Source organism: Lissotriton vulgaris, chromosome 1_1 (assembly GCF_964263255.1).
Source record: "Lissotriton vulgaris chromosome 1_1, aLisVul1.2, whole genome shotgun sequence".
In the NCBI taxonomy this organism is placed as follows: Eukaryota; Metazoa; Chordata; class Amphibia; order Caudata; family Salamandridae; genus Lissotriton; species Lissotriton vulgaris.
The window spans coordinates 233,162,598-233,183,173 of record NC_141685.1 but is presented as its reverse complement, the minus strand read 5'-3'; the positions used below and the strand labels follow the sequence as shown (position 1 = coordinate 233,183,173).

Sequence of the window (20,576 nt, the reverse complement as noted above, 5' to 3'; positions counted from 1 at the left end):
CGTTGTGCGAATATGAGTCATTTTTGCTGGACTCTCATAATCTGGTGATTATTCTTGCATTAGACATGCAATAACTATCAAAAATGGTATCTCCCTTGGTTTCTCATTGGTGGGAAATTTAACTTCAAGATTGGTAGGGTATGAGTCTAGATGAACACACCACAATATCACTCATATTCGAGTAGTAAACAGGCCAACCTGAACTGTAAAACATCCCATAAGTGGAGGTAAGGCATAAGTTAGGAGTGAACTGAACACTGTTATGGGCAATTGGACTTCAAATAAAGTGTGGAAGGCAGTGAGGTTACTTTTTTCATGTTATGCAGATTTAACACACAGGGGAATTAGCTCAAATGGTAGAGCGCTCGCTTAGCATGTGAGAGGTAGCGGGATCGATGCCCGCATTCTCCATTATAAAATTTGCATACATTTTATTTTTAACACGTCATTGCCAAGGTCATTGCAGAGTAAGAACAGAAAAATCACAGATGGCTTTCAAATATGGTCTCATTATAACAACTAAAGTGGTTTAATCAAAAGGGTTCAGGTATTCTTTAGCATGCGAGAGGAATTTGAATTCTTATGCAATCTCAAAATGAAGTTCTCAAAACTTCCATTTTAATTTTCTCTTATTTTCTTTGACACTCTGTCCTCTGAAGGATGTATAAATCTGGCTTTCCTTGCAAAACAAGAGTAGAGGAATATCCAGGATTTGATTTTCTTCACAAAAAGGGATTGGTCTGCATACCGTCTTAAGGAGGGAACCCGGCTAGCTCAGTCAGTGGAGCATGAGACTCTTAAACTCAGGGTCGTGGGTTCGAGCCCCACGTTGGGCGAAAATGAGTACTTTTTGCCTGAATATTGCATTGACTCTCATAATATGGAGATTAATCTTGCATTAGTCATGCAATAACTCCCAAAAATTGTCCAGGAATGGATTTCCTTCATAAAAAATGATTAGTCTGCATACCATCTTGAAGTGGGAGCCCGGCTAGCTCAGTCGGTAGAGGATGAGACTCTTAGTCTCAGGGTCGTGGATTCGAGCCCCACGTTGGGGGAAAATGAGTAATTTTTGCTGGACTCTCATAATCTGGTGATTATTCTTGCATTAGACATGCAATACCTATCAAAAATGGTATCTCCCTTGGTTTCTCATTGGTGGGAAATTTAACTTCAAGATTAGGTAGGGTATGAGTCTCGATGAACACACCACAATATCACTCATATTCGAGTAGTAAACAGGCCAACCTGAACTGTAAAACATCCCATAAGTGGAGGTAAGGCATAAATTAGGAGTGAACTGAACACTGTTATGGGAAATTGTACTTCAAATAAAGTGTGGAAGGCAGTAAGGTTACTTTTTTCATGTTATGCAGATTAAACACACAGGGGAAGTAGCTCAAATGGTAGAGCGCTCGCTTAGCATGCGAGAGGTAGCGGGATCGATGCCCGCATTCTCCATTATAAAATTTGCATACATTTTATTTTTAACTTGTCATTGCTGAGGTCATTGCAGAGTAAGAACAGAAAAATCACAGATGGCTTTCAAATATGGTCTCATTATAACAACTAAAGTGGTTTAATCAAAAGGGTTCAGGTATACTTTAGCATGTGAGAGGAATTTGAATTCTTATGCAATCTCAAAATGAAGTTCTCACAACTTCCGTTTTCATTTTCTCTTATTTTTTTTGACACTCTGTCCTCTGAAGGATGTATAAATCTGGCTTTCCTTGCAAAACAAGAGTAGAGGAATATCCAGGATTTGATTTTCTTCACAAAAAAGGATTGGTCTGCATACTGTCTTAAGGAGGGAGCCCGGCTAGCTCAGTCGGTAGAGCATGAGACTCTTAATCTCAGGGTCGTGGGTTCGAGCCCCACGTTGGGCGAAAATTAGTAATTTTTGCTGGATTATTGCATTGACTCTCATAATCTGGTGAATTTTCTTGCATTAGACATGCAATAACTATCAAAAATGGTATCTCCCTTGGTTTCTCATTGGTGGGAAATTTAACTTCAAGATTAGCTAGGGTATGAGTCTAGATGAACACACCGCAATATCACTCATATTCGAGTAGTAAAGAGGCCAACCTGAACTGTAAAACATCCCATAAGTGGAGGTAAGGCATAAGTTAGGAGTGAACTTAACACTGTTATGGGCAATTGGACTTCAAATAAAGTGTGGAAAGCAGTAAGGTTACTTTTTTCATGTTATGCAGATTAAACACACAGGGGAATTAGCTCAAATGGTAGAGCGCTCACTTAGCATGCGAGAGGTAGCGGGATCGATGCCTGCATTCTCCATTATAAAATTTGCATGCATTTTATTTTTAACTTGTCATTGCCAAGGTCATTGCAGAGTAAGAACAGAAAAATCACAGATGGCTTTCAAATATGGTCTCATTATAACAACTAAAGTGGTTTAATGAAAAGGGTTCAGGTATTCTTTAGCATGTGAGAGGAATTTGAATTCTTATGCAATCTCAAAATGAAGTTCTCACAACTTCCGCTTTCATTTTCTCTTATTTTTTTTGACACTCTGTCCTCTGAAGGATGTATAAATCTGGCTTTCCTTGCAAAACAAGAGTAGAGGAATATCCAGGATTTGATTTTCTTCACAAAAAGGGATTGGTCTGCATACTGTCTTAAGGAGGGAGCCCGGCTAGCTCAGTCGGTAGAGCATGAGACTCTTAATCTCAGGGTCGTGGGTTTGAGCCCCACGTTGGGCGAAAACGAGTAATTTTTGCCTGAATATTGCATTGACTCTCATAATATGGAGATTAATCTTGCATTAGACATGCAATAACTCCCAAAAATTGTCCAGGAATGGATTTCCTTCATAAAAAATGATTAGTCTGCATACCATCTTGAAGTGGGAGCCGGCTAGCTCAGTCGGTAGAGCATGAGACTCTTAATCTCAGGGTCGTGGGTTCGAGCCCCATTTTGGGCGAAAATGAGTCATTTTTGCTGGACTCTCATAATCTGGTGATTATTCTTGCATTAGACATGCAATAACTATCAAAAATGGTATCTCCCTTGGTTTCTCATTGGTGGGAAATTTAACTTCAAGATTAGGTAGGGTATGAGTCTAGATGAACACACCACAATATCACTCATATTCGAGTAGTAAACAGGCCAACCTGAACTGTAAAACATCCCATAAGTGGAGGTAAGGCATAAGTTAGGAGTGAACTGAACACTGTTATGGGCACTTGGACTTCAAATAAAGTGTGGAAGGCAGTGAGGTTACTTTTTTCATGTTATACAGATTTAACACACAGGGGAATTAGCTCAGATGGTAGAGCGCTCGCTTAGCATGTGAGAGGTAGCGGGATCGATGCCCGCATTCTCCATTATAAAATTTGCATACATTTTATTTTTAACACGTCATTGCCAAGGTCATTGCAGAGTAAGAACAGAAAAATCACAGATGGCTTTCAAATATGGTCTCATTATAACAACTAAAGTGGTTTAATCAAAAGGGTTCAGGTATTCTTTAGCATGTGAGAGGAATTTGAATTCTTATGCAATCTCAAAATGAAGTTCTCACAACTTCCATTTTCATTTTCTCTTATTTTCTTTGACACTCTGTCCTCTGAAGGATGTATAAATCTGGCTTGGCTTGCAAAACAAGAGTAGAGGAATATCCAGGATTTGATTTTCTTCACAAAAAGGGATTGGTCTGCATACTGTCTTAAGGAGGGAACCCGGCTAGCTCAGTCGGTAGAGCATGAGACTCTTAAGCTCAAGGTCGTGGGTTCGAGCCCCACTTGGGCAAAAAGGTGTACTTTTTGCCTGAATATTGCATTGACTCTCATAATATGGAGATTAATCTTTCATTAGACATGCCATAACTCCCAAAAATTGTCCAGGAATGGATTTCCTTCATAAAAAATGATTAGTCTGCATACCATCTTGAAGTGGGAGCCCGGCTAGCTCAGTCAGTGGCATGAGACTCTTAATCTCAGGGTCGTGGGTTCGAGCCCCACGTTGGGCGAAAATTAGTCATTTTTGCTGGACTCTCATAATCTGGTGATTATTCTTGCATTAGACATGCAATACCTATCAAAAATGGTATCTCCCTTGGTTTCTCATTGGTGGGAAATTTAACTTCAAGATTAGGTAGGGTATGAGTCTAGATGAACACACCACAATATCACTCATATTCGAGTAGTAAACAGGCCAACCTGAACTGTAAAACATCCCATAAGTGGAGGTAAGGCATAAATTAGGAGTGAACTGAACACTGTTATGGGCAATTGGACTTCAAATAAAGTGTGGAAGGCAGTGAGGTTACTTTTTTCATGTTATGCAGATTAAACACATAGGGGAATTAGCTCAAATGGTAGAGCGCTTGCTTAGCATGCGAGAGGTAGCGGGATCGATGCCCGCATTCTCCATTATAAAATTTGCATACATTTTATTTTTAACTTGTCATTGCCAAGGTCATTGCAGAGTAAGAACAGAAAAATCACAGATGGCTTTCAAATATGGTCTCATTATAACAACTAAATTGGTTTAATCAAAAGGGTTCAGGTATTCTTTAGCATGTGAGAGGAATTTGAATTCTTATGCAATCTCAAAATGAAGTTCTCACAACTTCCATTTTTATTTTCTCTTATTTTTTTTGACAATCTGTCCTCTGAAGGATGTATAAATCTGGCTTTCCTTGCAAAACAAGAGTAGAGGAATATCCAGGATTTGATTTTCTTCACAAAAAGGGATTGGTCTGCATACTGTCTTAAGGAGGGAGCCCGGCTAGCTCAGTCGGTAGAGCATGACACTCTTAATCTCAGGGCCATGGGTTCGAGCCCCACGTTGGGCGAAAACGAGTAATTTTTGCCTGAATATTGCATTGACTCTCATAATATGGAGATTAATCTTGCATTAGACCTGCAATAACTGCCAAAAATTGTCCAGGAATGGATTTCCTTCATAAAAAATGATTAGTCTGCATACAATCTTGAAGTGGGAGCCCGGCTAGCTCAGTTGGTAGAGCATGAGACTCTTAATCTCAGCGTAGTGGGTTCGAGCCCCACGTTGGGTGAAAATGAGTAATTTTTGCTGAACTCTCATAATCTGGTAATTATTCTTGATTAGACATGCAATAACTATCAAAAATGGTATCTCCCTTGGTTTCTCATTGGTGGGAAATTTAACTTCAAGATTAGGTAGGGTATGAGTCTAGATGAACACACCACAATATCACTCATATTCGAGTAGTAAACAGGCCAACCTGAACTGTAAAACATCCCATTAGTGGAGGTAAGGCATAAGTTAGGAGTGAACTGAACACTGTTATGGGCAATTGGACTTCAAATAAAGTGTGGAAGGCAGTGAGGTTACTTTTTTCATGTTATGCAGATTAAACACACAGGGGAATTAGCTCAAATGGTAGAGCGCTCGCTTAGCATGCGAGAGGTAGCGTGATCGATGCCCGCATTCTCCATTATAATATTTGCATATATTTTATTTTTATCTTGTCATTGCCAAGGTCATTGCAGAGTAAGAACAGAAAAATCACAGATGGCTTTCAAATATGGTCTCATTATAACAACTAAAGTGGTTTAATCAAAAGGGTTCAGGTATTCTTTAGCATGTGAGAGGAATTTGAATTCTTATGCAATCTCAAAATGAAGTTCTCACAACTTCCGTTTTCATTTTCTCTTATTTTTTTTGACACTCTGTCCTCTGAAGGATGTATAAATCTGGCTTTCCTTGCAAAACAAGAGTAGAGGAATATCCAGGATTTGATTTTCTTCACAAAAAGGGATTGGTCTGCATACTGTCGTAAGGAGGGAGCCCGGCTAGCTCAGTCGGTAGAGCATGAGACTCTTAATCTCAGGGTCGTGGGTTAAAGCCCCACGTTGGGCGAAAACGAGTAATTTTTGCCAGAATATTGCATTGACTCTCATAATATGGAGATTAATCTTGCATTAGACATGCAATAACTCCCAAAAATTGTCCAGGAATGGATTTCCTTCATAAAAAATGATTAGTCTGCATACCATCTTGAAGTGGGAGCCTGGCTAGCTCAGTCGGTAGAGCATGAGACTCTTAATCTCAGGGTCGTGGGTTCGAGCCCCACGTTGGGCGAAAATTAGTAATTTTTGCTGGATGATTGCATTGACTCTCATAATCTAGTGAATTTTCTTGCATTAGACAAGCAATAACTATCAAAAATGGTATCTCCCTTGGTTTCTCATTGGTGGGAAATTTAACTTCAAGATTAGCTAGGGTATGAGTCTAGATGAACACACCGCAATATCACTCATATTCGAGTAGTAAAGAGGCCAACCTGAACTGTAAAACATCCCATAAGTGGAGGTAAGGCATAAGTTAGGAGTGAACTTAACACTGTTATGGGCAATTGGACTTCAAATAAAGTGTGGAAGGCAGTAAGGTTACTTTTTCATGTTATGCAGGTTAAACACACAGGGGAATTAGCTCAAATGGTAGAGCGCTAGCTTAGCATGCGAGAGGTAGCGGGATCGATGCCCGCATTCTCCATTATAAAATTTGCATACATTTTATTTTTAACTTGTCATTGCCAAGGTCATTGCAGAGTAAGAACAGAAAAATCACAGATGGCTTTCAAATATGGTCTCATTATAACAACTAAAGTGGTTTAATCAAAAGGGTTCAGGTATTCTTTAGCATGTGAGAGGAATTTGAATTCTTATGCAATCTCAAAATGAAGTTCTCACAACTTCCGTTTTCATTTTCTCTTATTTTTTTGACACTCTGTCCTCTGAAGGATGTATAAATCTGGCTTTCCTTGCAAAACAAGAGTAGAGGAATATCCAGGATTTGATTTTCTTCACAAAAAGGGATTGTTCTGCATACTGTCTTAAGGAGGGAGCCCGGCTAGCTCAGTCGGTAGAGCATGAGACTCTTAATCTCAGGGTCGTGGGTTCGAGCCCCACGTTGGGCGAAAATGAGTAATTTTTGCCTGAATATTGCATTGACTCTCATATTATGGAGAAAAATCTTGCATTAGACATGCAATACCTCCCAAAACTTGTCCAGGAATGGATTTCCTTCATAAAAAATGATTAGTCTGCATACCATCTTGAAGTGGGAGCCCGGCTAGCTCAGTCGGTAGAGCATGAGACTCTTAATCTCAGGGTTGTGGGTTCGAGCCCCACGTTGTGCGAATATGAGTCATTTTTGCTGGACTCTCATAATCTGGTGATTATTCTTGCATTAGACATGCAATAACTATCAAAAATGGTATCTCCCTTGGTTTCTCATTGGTGGGAAATTTAACTTCAAGATTGGTAGGGTATGAGTCTAGATGAACACACCACAATATCACTCATATTCGAGTAGTAAACAGGCCAACCTGAACTGTAAAACATCCCATAAGTGGAGGTAAGGCATAAATTAGGAGTGAACTGAACACTGTTATGGGCAATTGGACTTCAAATAAAGTGTGGAAGGCAGTGAGGTTACTTTTTTCATGTTATGCAGATTTAACACACAGGGGAATTAGCTCAAATGGTAGAGCGCTCGCTTAGCATGTGAGAGGTAGCGGGATCGATGCCCGCATTCTCCATTATAAAATTTGCATACATTTTATTTTTAACACGTCATTGCCAAGGTCATTGCAGAGTAAGAACAGAAAAATCACAGATGGCTTTCAAATATGGTCTCATTATAACAACTAAAGTGGTTTAATCAAAAGGGTTCAGGTATTCTTTAGCATGCGAGAGGAATTTGAATTCTTATGCAATCTCAAAATGAAGTTCTCAAAACTTCCATTTTAATTTTCTCTTATTTTCTTTGACACTCTGTCCTCTGAAGGATGTATAAATCTGGCTTTCCTTGCAAAACAAGAGTAGAGGAATATCCAGGATTTGATTTTCTTCACAAAAAGGGATTGGTCTGCATACCGTCTTAAGGAGGGAACCCGGCTAGCTCAGTCAGTGGAGCATGAGACTCTTAAACTCAGGGTCGTGGGTTCGAGCCCCACGTTGGGCGAAAATGAGTACTTTTTGCCTGAATATTGCATTGACTCTCATAATATGGAGATTAATCTTGCATTAGTCATGCAATAACTCCCAAAAATTGTCCAGGAATGGATTTCCTTCATAAAAAATGATTAGTCTGCATACCATCTTGAAGTGGGAGCCCGGCTAGCTCAGTCGGTAGAGGATGAGACTCTTAGTCTCAGGGTCGTGGATTCGAGCCCCACGTTGGGGGAAAATGAGTAATTTTTGCTGGACTCTCATAATCTGGTGATTATTCTTGCATTAGACATGCAATACCTATCAAAAATGGTATCTCCCTTGGTTTCTCATTGGTGGGAAATTTAACTTCAAGATTAGGTAGGGTATGAGTCTCGATGAACACACCACAATATCACTCATATTCGAGTAGTAAACAGGCCAACCTGAACTGTAAAACATCCCATAAGTGGAGGTAAGGCATAAATTAGGAGTGAACTGAACACTGTTATGGGAAATTGTACTTCAAATAAAGTGTGGAAGGCAGTAAGGTTACTTTTTTCATGTTATGCAGATTAAACACACAGGGGAATTAGCTCAAATGGTAGAGCGCTCGCTTAGCATGCGAGAGGTAGCGGGATCGATGCCCGCATTCTCCATTATAAAATTTGCATACATTTTATTTTTAACTTGTCATTGCTGAGGTCATTGCAGAGTAAGAACAGAAAAATCACAGATGGCTTTCAAATATGGTCTCATTATAACAACTAAAGTGGTTTAATCAAAAGGGTTCAGGTATACTTTAGCATGTGAGAGGAATTTGAATTCTTATGCAATCTCAAAATGAAGTTCTCACAACTTCCGTTTTCATTTTCTCTTATTTTTTTTGACACTCTGTCCTCTGAAGGATGTATAAATCTGGCTTTCCTTGCAAAACAAGAGTAGAGGAATATCCAGGATTTGATTTTCTTCACAAAAAAGGATTGGTCTGCATACTGTCTTAAGGAGGGAGCCCGGCTAGCTCAGTCGGTAGAGCATGAGACTCTTAATCTCAGGGTCGTGGGTTCGAGCCCCATGTTGAGCGAAAACGAGTAATTTTTCGCTGAATATTGCATTGACTCTTATTATATGGAGATTAATCTTGCATTAGACATGCAATAACTCCCCAAAATTGTCCAGGAATGGAATTCCTTCATAAAAAATGATTAGTCTGCATACCATCTTGAAGTGGGAGCCCGGCTAGCTCAGTCGGTAGAGCATGAGACTCTTAATCTCAGGGTCGTGGGTTCGAGCCCCACGTTGGGCGAAAATTAGTAATTTTTGCTGGATTATTGCATTGACTCTCATAATCTGGTGAATTTTCTTGCATTAGACATGCAATAACTATCAAAAATGGTATCTCCCATGGTTTCTCATTGGTGGGAAATTTAACTTCAAGATTAGCTAGGGTATGAGTCTAGATGAACACACCGCAATATCACTCATATTCGAGTAGTAAAGAGGCCAACCTGAACTGTAAAACATCCCATAAGTGGAGGTAAGGCATAAGTTAGGAGTGAACTTAACACTGTTATGGGCAATTGGACTTCAAATAAAGTGTGGAAAGCAGTAAGGTTACTTTTTTCATGTTATGCAGATTAAACACACAGGGGAATTAGCTCAAATGGTAGAGCGCTCACTTAGCATGCGAGAGGTAGCGGGATCGATGCCTGCATTCTCCATTATAAAATTTGCATGCATTTTATTTTTAACTTGTCATTGCCAAGGTCATTGCAGAATAAGAACAGAAAAATCACAGATGGCTTTCAAATATGGTCTCATTATAACAACTAAAGTGGTTTAATGAAAAGGGTTCAGGTATTCTTTAGCATGTGAGAGGAATTTGAATTCTTATGCAATCTCAAAATGAAGTTCTCACAACTTCCGCTTTCATTTTCTCTTATTTTTTTTGACACTCTGTCCTCTGAAGGATGTATAAATCTGGCTTTCCTTGCAAAACAAGAGTAGAGGAATATCCAGGATTTGATTTTCTTCACAAAAAGGGATTGGTCTGCATACTGTCTTAAGGAGGGAGCCCGGCTAGCTCAGTCGGTAGAGCATGAGACTCTTAATCTCAGGGTCGTGGGTTTGAGCCCCACGTTGGGCGAAAACGAGTAATTTTTGCCTGAATATTGCATTGACTCTCATAATATGGAGATTAATCTTGCATTAGACATGCAATAACTCCCAAAAATTGTCCAGGAATGGATTTCCTTCATAAAAAATGATTAGTCTGCATACCATCTTGAAGTGGGAGCCGGCTAGCTCAGTCGGTAGAGCATGAGACTCTTAATCTCAGGGTCGTGGGTTCGAGCCCCATTTTGGGCGAAAATGAGTCATTTTTGCTGGACTCTCATAATCTGGTGATTATTCTTGCATTAGACATGCAATAACTATCAAAAATGGTATCTCCCTTGGTTTCTCATTGGTGGGAAATTTAACTTCAAGATTAGGTAGGGTATGAGTCTAGATGAACACACCACAATATCACTCATATTCGAGTAGTAAACAGGCCAACCTGAACTGTAAAACATCCCATAAGTGGAGGTAAGGCATAAGTTAGGAGTGAACTGAACACTGTTATGGGCACTTGGACTTCAAATAAAGTGTGGAAGGCAGTGAGGTTACTTTTTTCATGTTATACAGATTTAACACACAGGGGAATTAGCTCAGATGGTAGAGCGCTCGCTTAGCATGTGAGAGGTAGCGGGATCGATGCCCGCATTCTCCATTATAAAATTTGCATACATTTTATTTTTAACACGTCATTGCCAAGGTCATTGCAGAGTAAGAACAGAAAAATCACAGATGGCTTTCAAATATGGTCTCATTATAACAACTAAAGTGGTTTAATCAAAAGGGTTCAGGTATTCTTTAGCATGTGAGAGGAATTTGAATTCTTATGCAATCTCAAAATGAAGTTCTCACAACTTCCATTTTCATTTTCTCTTATTTTCTTTGACACTCTGTCCTCTGAAGGATGTATAAATCTGGCTTGGCTTGCAAAACAAGAGTAGAGGAATATCCAGGATTTGATTTTCTTCACAAAAAGGGATTGGTCTGCATACTGTCTTAAGGAGGGAACCCGGCTAGCTCAGTCGGTAGAGCATGAGACTCTTAAGCTCAAGGTCGTGGGTTCGAGCCCCACTTGGGCGAAAAGGTGTACTTTTTGCCTGAATATTGCATTGACTCTCATAATATGGAGATTAATCTTTCATTAGACATGCCATAACTCCCAAAAATTGTCCAGGAATGGATTTCCTTCATAAAAAATTATTAGTCTGCATACCATCTTGAAGTGGGAGCCCGGCTAGCTCAGTCAGTGGCATGAGACTCTTAATCTCAGGGTCGTGGGTTCGAGCCCCACGTTGGGCGAAAATTAGTCATTTTTGCTGGACTCTCATAATCTGGTGATTATTCTTGCATTAGACATGCAATACCTATCAAAAATGGTATCTCCCTTGGTTTCTCATTGGTGGGAAATTTAACTTCAAGATTAGGTAGGGTATGAGTCTAGATGAAAACACCACAATATCACTCATATTCGAGTAGTAAACAGGCCAACCTGAACTGTAAAACATCCCATAAGTGGAGGTAAGGCATAAATTAGGAATGAACTGAACACTGTTATGGGCAATTGGACTTCAAATAAAGTGTGGAAGGCAGTGAGGTTACTTTTTTCATGTTATGCAGATTAAACACATAGGGGAATTAGCTCAAATGGTAGAGCGCTTGCTTAGCATGCGAGAGGTAGCGGGATCGATGCCCGCATTCTCCATTATAAAATTTGCATACATTTTATTTTTAACTTGTCATTGCCAAGGTCATTGCAGAGTAAGAACAGAAAAATCACAGATGGCTTTCAAATATGGTCTCATTATAACAACTAAATTGGTTTAATCAAAAGGGTTCAGGTATTCTTTAGCATGTGAGAGGAATTTGAATTCTTATGCAATCTCAAAATGAAGTTCTCACAACTTCCATTTTTATTTTCTCTTATTTTTTTTGACAATCTGTCCTCTGAAGGATGTATAAATCTGGCTTTCCTTGCAAAACAAGAGTAGAGGAATATCCAGGATTTGATTTTCTTCACAAAAAGGGATTGGTCTGCATACTGTCTTAAGGAGGGAGCCCGGCTAGCTCAGTCGGTAGAGCATGACACTCTTAATCTCAGGGTCATGGGTTCGAGCCCCACCTTGGGCGAAAACGAGTAATTTTTGCCTGAATATTGCATTGACTCTCATAATATGGAGATTAATCTTGCATTAGACCTGCAATAACTGCCAAAAATTGTCCAGGAATGGATTTCCTTCATAAAAAATGATTAGTCTGCATACAATCTTGAAGTGGGAGCCCGGCTAGCTCAGTTGGTAGAGCATGAGACTCTTAATCTCAGCGTAGTGGGTTCGAGCCCCACGTTGGGTGAAAATGAGTAATTTTTGCTGAACTCTCATAATCTGGTAATTATTCTTGATTAGACATGCAATAACTATCAAAAATGGTATCTCCCTTGGTTTCTCATTGGTGGGAAATTTAACTTCAAGATTAGGTAGGGTATGAGTCTAGATGAACACACCACAATATCACTCATATTCGAGTAGTAAACAGGCCAACCTGAACTGTAAAACATCCCATTAGTGGAGGTAAGGCATAAGTTAGGAGTGAACTGAACACTGTTATGGGCAATTGGACTTCAAATAAAGTGTGGAAGGCAGTGAGGTTACTTTTTTCATGTTATGCAGATTAAACACACAGGGGAATTAGCTCAAATGGTAGAGCGCTCGCTTAGCATGCGAGAGGTAGCGTGATCGATGCCCGCATTCTCCATTATAATATTTGCATATATTTTATTTTTATCTTGTCATTGCCAAGGTCATTGCAGAGTAAGAACAGAAAAATCACAGATGGCTTTCAAATATGGTCTCATTATAACAACTAAAGTGGTTTAATCAAAAGGGTTCAGGTATTCTTTAGCATGTGAGAGGAATTTGAATTCTTATGCAATCTCAAAATGAAGTTCTCACAACTTCCGTTTTCATTTTCTCTTATTTTTTTTGACACTCTGTCCTCTGAAGGATGTATAAATCTGGCTTTCCTTGCAAAACAAGAGTAGAGGAATATCCAGGATTTGATTTTCTTCACAAAAAGGGATTGGTCTGCATACTGTCGTAAGGAGGGAGCCCGGCTAGCTCAGTCGGTAGAGCATGAGACTCTTAATCTCAGGGTCGTGGGTTAAAGCCCCACGTTGGGCGAAAACGAGTAATTTTTGCCAGAATATTGCATTGACTCTCATAATATGGAGATTAATCTTGCATTAGACATGCAATAACTCCCAAAAATTGTCCAGGAATGGATTTCCTTCATAAAAAATGATTAGTCTGCATACCATCTTGAAGTGGGAGCCTGGCTAGCTCAGTCGGTAGAGCATGAGACTCTTAATCTCAGGGTCGTGGGTTCGAGCCCCACGTTGGGCGAAAATTAGTAATTTTTGCTGGATGATTGCATTGACTCTCATAATCTGGTGAATTTTCTTGCATTAGACAAGCAATAACTATCAAAAATGGTATCTCCCTTGGTTTCTCATTGGTGGGAAATTTAACTTCAAGATTAGCTAGGGTATGAGTCTAGATGAACACACCGCAATATCACTCATATTCGAGTAGTAAAGAGGCCAACCTGAACTGTAAAACATCCCATAAGTGGAGGTAAGGCATAAGTTAGGAGTGAACTTAACACTGTTATGGGCAATTGGACTTCAAATAAAGTGTGGAAGGCAGTAAGGTTACTTTTTCATGTTATGCAGGTTAAACACACAGGGGAATTAGCTCAAATGGTAGAGCGCTAGCTTAGCATGCGAGAGGTAGCGGGATCGATGCCCGCATTCTCCATTATAAAATTTGCATACATTTTATTTTTAACTTGTCATTGCCAAGGTCATTGCAGAGTAAGAACAGAAAAATCACAGATGGCTTTCAAATATGGTCTCATTATAACAACTAAAGTGGTTTAATGAAAAGGGTTCAGGTATTCTTTAGCATGTGAGAGGAATTTTAATTCTTATGCAATCTCAAAATGAAGTTCTCACAACTTCCATTTTCATTTTCTCTTAATTTTTTTGACACTCTGTCCTCTGAAGGTTGTATAAATCTGGCTTTCCTTGCAAAACAAGAGTAGAAGAATATCCAGGATTTGATTTTCTTCACAAAAAGGGATTGGTCTGCATACTGCCTTAAGGAGGGAACCCGGCTAGCTCAGTCGGTAGAGCATGAGACTCTAAATCTCAGGGTCGTGGGTTCGAGCCCCACGTTGGGCGAAAACGATTAATTTTTGCCTGAATATTGCATTGACTCTCATAATATGGAGATTAATCTTGCATTAGACATGCAATAACTCCCACAAATTGTCCAGGAATGGATTTCCTTCATAAAAAATGATTAGTCTGCATACCATCTTGAAGTGGGAGCCCGGCTAGCTCAGTCGGTAGAGCATGAGACTCTTAATCTCAGGGTCGTGGGTTCGAGCCCCACTTTGGGTGAAAATGAGTCATTTTTGCTGGACTCTCATAATCTGGTGATTATTCTTGCATTAGACATGCAATAACTATCAAAAATGGTATCTCCCTTGGTTTCTCATTGGTGGGAAATTTAACTTCAAGATTAGGTAGGGTATGAGTCTAGATGAACACACCACAATATCACTCATATTCGAGTAGTAAACAGGCCAACCTGAACTGTAAAACATCCCATAAGTGGAGGTAAGGCATAAGTTAGGAGTGAACTGAACACTGTTATGGGCAATTGGACTTCAAATAAAGTGTGGAAGGCAGTGAGGTTACTTTTTTCATGTTATGCAGGTTAAACACACAGGGGAATTAGCTGAGATGGTAGCGCGCTCGCTTAGCATGCGAGAGGTAGCGGGATCGATGCCCGCATTCTCCATTATAAAATTTGCATACATTTTATTTTTAACTTGTCATTGCCAAGGTCATTGCAGAGTAAGAACAGAAAAATCACAGATGGCTTTCAAATATGGTCTCATTATAACAACTAAAGTGGTTTAATCAAAAGGGTTCAGGTATTCTTTAGCATGTGAGAGGAATTTGAATTCTTATGCAATCTCAAAATGAAGTTCTCACAACTTCCATTTTCATTTTCTCTTATTTTGTTTGACTCTCTGTCCTCTGAAGGATGTATAAATCTGGCTTTCCTCGCAAAACAAGAGTAGAGGAATATCCAGGATTTGATTTTCTTCACAAAAAGGGATTGGTCTGCATACTGTCTTAAGGAGGGAGCCCGGCTAGCTCAGTCGGTAGAGCATGAGACTCTTAATCTCAGGGTCGTTGGTTCGAGCCCCACGTTGGGCGAAAACGAGTAATTTTTGCCTGAATATTGCATTGACTCTCATAATCTGGTGATTATTCTTGCATTAGACATGCAATAACCATCAAAAATGGTATCTCCCTTGGTTTCTCATTGGTGGGAAATTTAACTTCAAGATTAGGTAGGGTATGAGTCTAGATGAACACACCGCAATATCACTCATATTCGAGTAGTAAACAGGCCAACCTGAACTGTAAAACATCCCATAAGTGGAGGTAAGGCATACGTTAGGAGTGAACTGAACACTGTTATGGGCAATTGGACTTCAAATAAAGTGTGGAAGGCAGTGAGGTTACTTTTTTCATGTTATGCAGGTTAAACACACAGGGGAATTAGCTGAGATGGTAGAGCGCTCGCTTAGCATGCGAGAGGTAGCGGGATCAATGCCCGCATTCTCCATTATAAAATTTGCATACATTTTATTTTTAACTTGTCATTGCCAAGGTCATTGCAGAGTAAGAACAGAAAAATCACAGATGGCTTTCAAATATGGTCTCATTATAACAACTAAAGTGGTTTAATCAAAAGGGTTCAGGTATTCTTTAGCATGTGAGAGGAATTTGAATTCTTATGCAATCTCAAAATGAAGTTCTCACAACTTCAGTTTTCATTTTCTCTTATTTTTGTGACACTCTGTCCTCTGAAGGATATATAAATCTGGCTTTCCTTGCAAAACAAGAGTAGAGGAATATCCAGGATTTGATTTTCTTCACAAAAAGGGATTGGTCTGCATACTGTCTTAAGGAGGGAGCCCGGCTAGCTCAGTCGGTAGAGCATGAGACTCTTAATCTCAGGGTTGTGGGTTCAAGCCCCACGTTTGGCGAAAATGAGTCATTTTTGCTGGATTATTGCATTGACTCTCATAATCTGGTGAGTATTCTTGCATTAGACATGCAATAACTATCAAAAATGGTATCTCCCTTGGTTTCTCATTGGTGGGAAATTTAACTTCAAGATTAGGTAGGGTATGAGTCTAGATGAACACACCGCAATATCACTCATATTCGAGTAGTAAACAGGCCAACCTGAACTGTAAAACATCCCATAAGTGGAGGTAAGGCATAAGTTAGGAGTGAACTGAACACTGTTATGGGCAATTGGACTTCAAATAAAGTGTGGAAGGTAGTGAGGTTACTTTTTTCATGTTATGCAGATTAAACACACAGGGGAATTAGCTCAAATGGTAGAGCGCTCGCTTAGCATGCAAGAGGTAGCGGGATCGATGCCTGCATTCTCCATTATAAAATGTGCATACATTTTATTTTTAACTTGTCATTGCCAAGGTCATTGCAGAGTAAGAACAGAAAAATCACAGATGGCTTTTAAATATGGTCTCATTATAACAACTAAAGTGGTTTAATCAAAAGGGTTCAGGTATTCTTTAGCATGTGAGAGGAATTTGAATTCTTATGCAATCTCAAAATGAAGTTCTCACAACTTCCATTTTCATTTTCTCTTATTTTGTTTGACTCTCTGTCCTCTGAAGGATGTATAAATCTGGCTTTCCTCGCAAAACAAGAGTAGAGGAATATCCAGGATTTGATTTTCTTCACAAAAAGGGATTGGTCTGCATACTGTCTTAAGGAGGGAGCCCGGCTAGCTCAGTCGGTAGAGCATGAGACTCTTAATCTCAGGGTCGTGGGTTCGACCCCCACGTTGGGCGAAAATGAGTAATTTTTGCTGGATTATTGCATTGACTCTCATATTCTGGTGAATATTCTTGCATTAGACATGCAATAACTATCAAAAATGGTATCTCCCTTGGTTTCTCATTGGTGGGAAATTTAACTTCAAGATTAGGTAGGGTATGAGTCTAGATGAACACACCACAATATCACTCATATTCGAGTAGTAAACAGGCCAACCTGAACTGTAAAACATCCCATAAGTGGAGGTAAGGCATAAATTAGGAGTGAACTGAACACTGTTATGGGCAATTGGACTTCAAATAAAGTGTGGAAGGCAGTGAGGTTACTTTTTTCATGTTATGCAGATTTAATACACAGGGGAATTAGCTCAAATGGTAGAGCGCTCGCTTAGCATGCGAGAGGTAGCGGGATCGATAACTGCATTCTCCATTATAAAATTTGAATACATTTTATTTTTAACTTGTCATTGCCAAGGTCATTGCAGAGTAAGAACAGAAAAATCACAGATGGCTTTCAAATATGTTCTCATTATAACAACTAAAGTGGTTTAATCAAAAGGGTTCAGGTATTCTTTAGCATGTGAGAGGAATTTGAATTCTTATGCAATCTCAAAATGAAGTTCTCACAACTTCCATTTTCATTTTCTCTTATTTTGTTTGACTCTCTGTCCTCTGAAGGATATATAAATCTGGCTTTCCTTGCAAAACAAGAGTAGAGGAATATCCAGGATTTGATTTTCTTCACAAAAAGGGATTGGTCTGCATACTGTCTTAAGGAGGGAGCCCGGCTAGCTCAGTCGGTAGAGCATGAGACTCTTAATCTCAGGGTTGTGGGTTCAAGCCCCACGTTGGGCGAAAATGAGTCATTTTTGCTGGATTATTGCATTGAATCTCATAATCTGGTGAGTATTCTTGCATTAGACATGCAATAACTATCAAAAATGGTATCTCCCTTGGTTTCTCATTGGTGGGAAATTTAACTTCAAGATTAGGTAGGGTATGAGTCTAGATGAACACACCGCAATATCACTCATATTCGAGTAGTAAACAGGCCAACCTGAACTGTAAAACATCCCATACGTGGAGGTAAGGCATAAATTAGGAGTGAACTGAACACTGTTATGGGCAATTGGACTTCAAATAAAGTGTGGAAGGCAGTAAGGTTACTTTTTTCATGTTATGCAGATTTAACACATAGGGGAATTAGCTCAAATGGTAGAGCGCTCGCTTAGCATGCGAGAGGTAGCGGGATCGATGCCCGCATTCTCCATTATAAAATTTGCATACATTTTATTTTTAACTTGTCATTGCTGATAGAATTCACTTTTCGATGCCCCAATTACCCCTTCTCATATGTAAGTTAGCATCATATGGCTAACTAATGAAGTTCGTATATGCACCTATGTTGAAATATTCCGCTTGCTACTTTATTATTCAAATGTACGTGTGACTATATTAGTTCCTTAGCTTAGCCTGTGTGCCACCATTTTGTGTATCCCTCTGTGTCCGCGAGCCTTACTCGCTCATCTGCCCCTCCCGCAGGAATAGAGAATTTCACTAAGACAGCAGTTTTCGTTTCTCGGCTTGCTGTCGCCGAAACTAACAAGTCTCTTTATCAGTAATGTTCTCATGCGCCAGAGACGCTGAAGCCTAGCTCCATGGCCTTGAGTAGAGATAGCGATGTATCTTTTGCAGGTGCAGATGCCTGCTGTATGATGGCATTGTTCGCTGGTCTGGGTTTCAGTAATTTTCCAGAAGGGGCGTACCCCAACTGTGTTGCATTATAATGTATTGCTGTGATGCAGAGAGTCAGTCCTCTCGTTCGCACTCCTAGGAGTGAGGTCGGACAGGGCCCTCTCATATGAGTGTTGTTTGGCCTAATAAAGACTTTTGTTTATTCTTCTCCACTGTCCGGCTGACTTCCTATATAGTTACTATAGGTGAGTGCGGTAAGTCACTCGGGTGGATTTGAGCCACGCTTATCAGATGCCGCCCGAATAGGGACCCCGCGATAAGGATCTTTCTCACCCGTAAGGGGGTAGCAGAAGACCGGGGACCCGCTGGTCGGCACGGTGGGCCCGGGTACCCATCTGATGCCGAGCTTGGTTCTCGCAGCGCTGCCCCACCCTGCTGATCGGGAGAGGTCCCGGTTCGGATCTTACGCCGGGGTCCAGAAGGCGGAACTTGAAGCTGACCGTGTTGGTCCTGGCAGCCGGAGGTGGAGAACGGTAGAGGTCGGTGCCGCCTACGGAAGGTGAGTGGTCCACCTGTGATTGTTTCAGGAACTGGAGTGTTGCGGGAGACTAGGCTGTCTCCAGTGGTTTGAGGAGCCGGTGTGCTCCTGGGGCTAGTGTGCTCCGGGGAACTCAGAGTGCGAGCAGGCGCTCTGACAGACTTGACGAGACTGGGGGAATATCTAGATATATTGTTTGTCTTGATCCGACTGGGTGGTACTGTGGTGAAGGCGTGGCTCATCGCGGGTGTACTCCGGTGTTTGCCCTGAACCCCTAGTGTGCCGGTTCAGTGGAGGTGAGTCCTGGGTCTCCCGTGGTAAAGTGCACAGTGATCCGTAGTGCCGCACGGGGAGCGGATTTGTTCTCCATCCTCAGAACAGTTAGTGTACTGTTTGGTCTGCGGTAGGGTCCAGGTTCCCCAGGACTTGGTCGACGGGCCTTGTCCCATTTGGTAACACGTGTTTGGAGGTATTGTATATGTGTGTGTGTGATTTCCCAACGTATAATCATATGTGTGTGTGAACGAGCTCGAGCTAGCGACTCAAGGTAACAAAGTTTGTGGAGAAGTGTTTCTTTCACACCAAGGTAGAGATGCTGTGTCTTAGTAAGTTACGATGTTTTGGATGCTGTTGTCGACCCTCGGATACTAGACTGTCCGAGAGCCAACCCGCACCCCCCGAGGGCACTCCAAGCTTTGATATGTACGTCAAGCATGGATTGACCCCAATTTTGTTTGGTACTTTGTGGCGCCGGTACACCGCTGACAATGTAGATTTACAATGGCCCTTGACGGGTTCTTTCGATGAAGATAAATTGGATTATTTACAGGACAAATTGTTTGCTAGACGTAGCCGTCAAAGCATGTTTGATTCCTTAAGAGTGTGGCAAAAAGAAGCCAGGAAGCGTAAGTTGAGAGAAGAGAAAGAGGCTTTTAAAAAGTCCGCGCAGACTATGGCACAGAAAGCGAGAGAACATATTGGGAATGAGAACGCGCTGCGTTTGGAGCGCGCAGATAGGCTTTGTAGGTTGAAAGAAAATAAAAGTTATGTAGTGCGAGAGGATGACCCAGATGAGATGGAAGACATTTTGAATACCCGACCCCCTCCCCCTTATGCCCCGCAGCCCTTGTACCCCTCCTTGCCAGTTCCGGCCTCCATTAGTGGGGTTCCGGGTCCATCAGCCAGTGCTCCACAACAATCCCCGCCCTCGACACCCCTCGTTTCTTTACTCCAGTCCACTTCACCTGCACCCTCCCAATTCTCTTTAGCACTCCATACTGTTTCAGCCAGTACCACCCCCAGTCAGGAGGCGTTAACGCCGAGCCGAGGCG

General features: G+C 40.8%; 5 non-coding genes across 5 annotated transcripts; all 5 read left to right on the top strand.

The window, feature by feature from the left end:
* Positions 1 to 1,813: 1,813 nt before the first annotated feature.
* TRNAK-CUU (transfer RNA lysine (anticodon CUU)) lies at positions 1,814 to 1,886 on the top strand. Its single transcript has one exon. It is a non-coding gene; the product is annotated as a tRNA-Lys (tRNA).
* A 4,972-nt stretch (positions 1,887 to 6,858) lies between these two features.
* On the top strand, positions 6,859 to 6,931 carry TRNAK-CUU (transfer RNA lysine (anticodon CUU)). Its single transcript has one exon. It is a non-coding gene; the product is annotated as a tRNA-Lys (tRNA).
* A 1,601-nt stretch (positions 6,932 to 8,532) lies between these two features.
* Positions 8,533 to 8,605, top strand: TRNAA-AGC (transfer RNA alanine (anticodon AGC)). Its single transcript has one exon. It is a non-coding gene; the product is annotated as a tRNA-Ala (tRNA).
* Positions 8,606 to 9,179: 574 nt separating this feature from the next.
* TRNAK-CUU (transfer RNA lysine (anticodon CUU)) lies at positions 9,180 to 9,252 on the top strand. Its single transcript has one exon. It is a non-coding gene; the product is annotated as a tRNA-Lys (tRNA).
* An 8,957-nt stretch (positions 9,253 to 18,209) lies between these two features.
* On the top strand, positions 18,210 to 18,282 carry TRNAA-AGC (transfer RNA alanine (anticodon AGC)). Its single transcript has one exon. It is a non-coding gene; the product is annotated as a tRNA-Ala (tRNA).
* Positions 18,283 to 20,576: the final 2,294 nt, after the last annotated feature.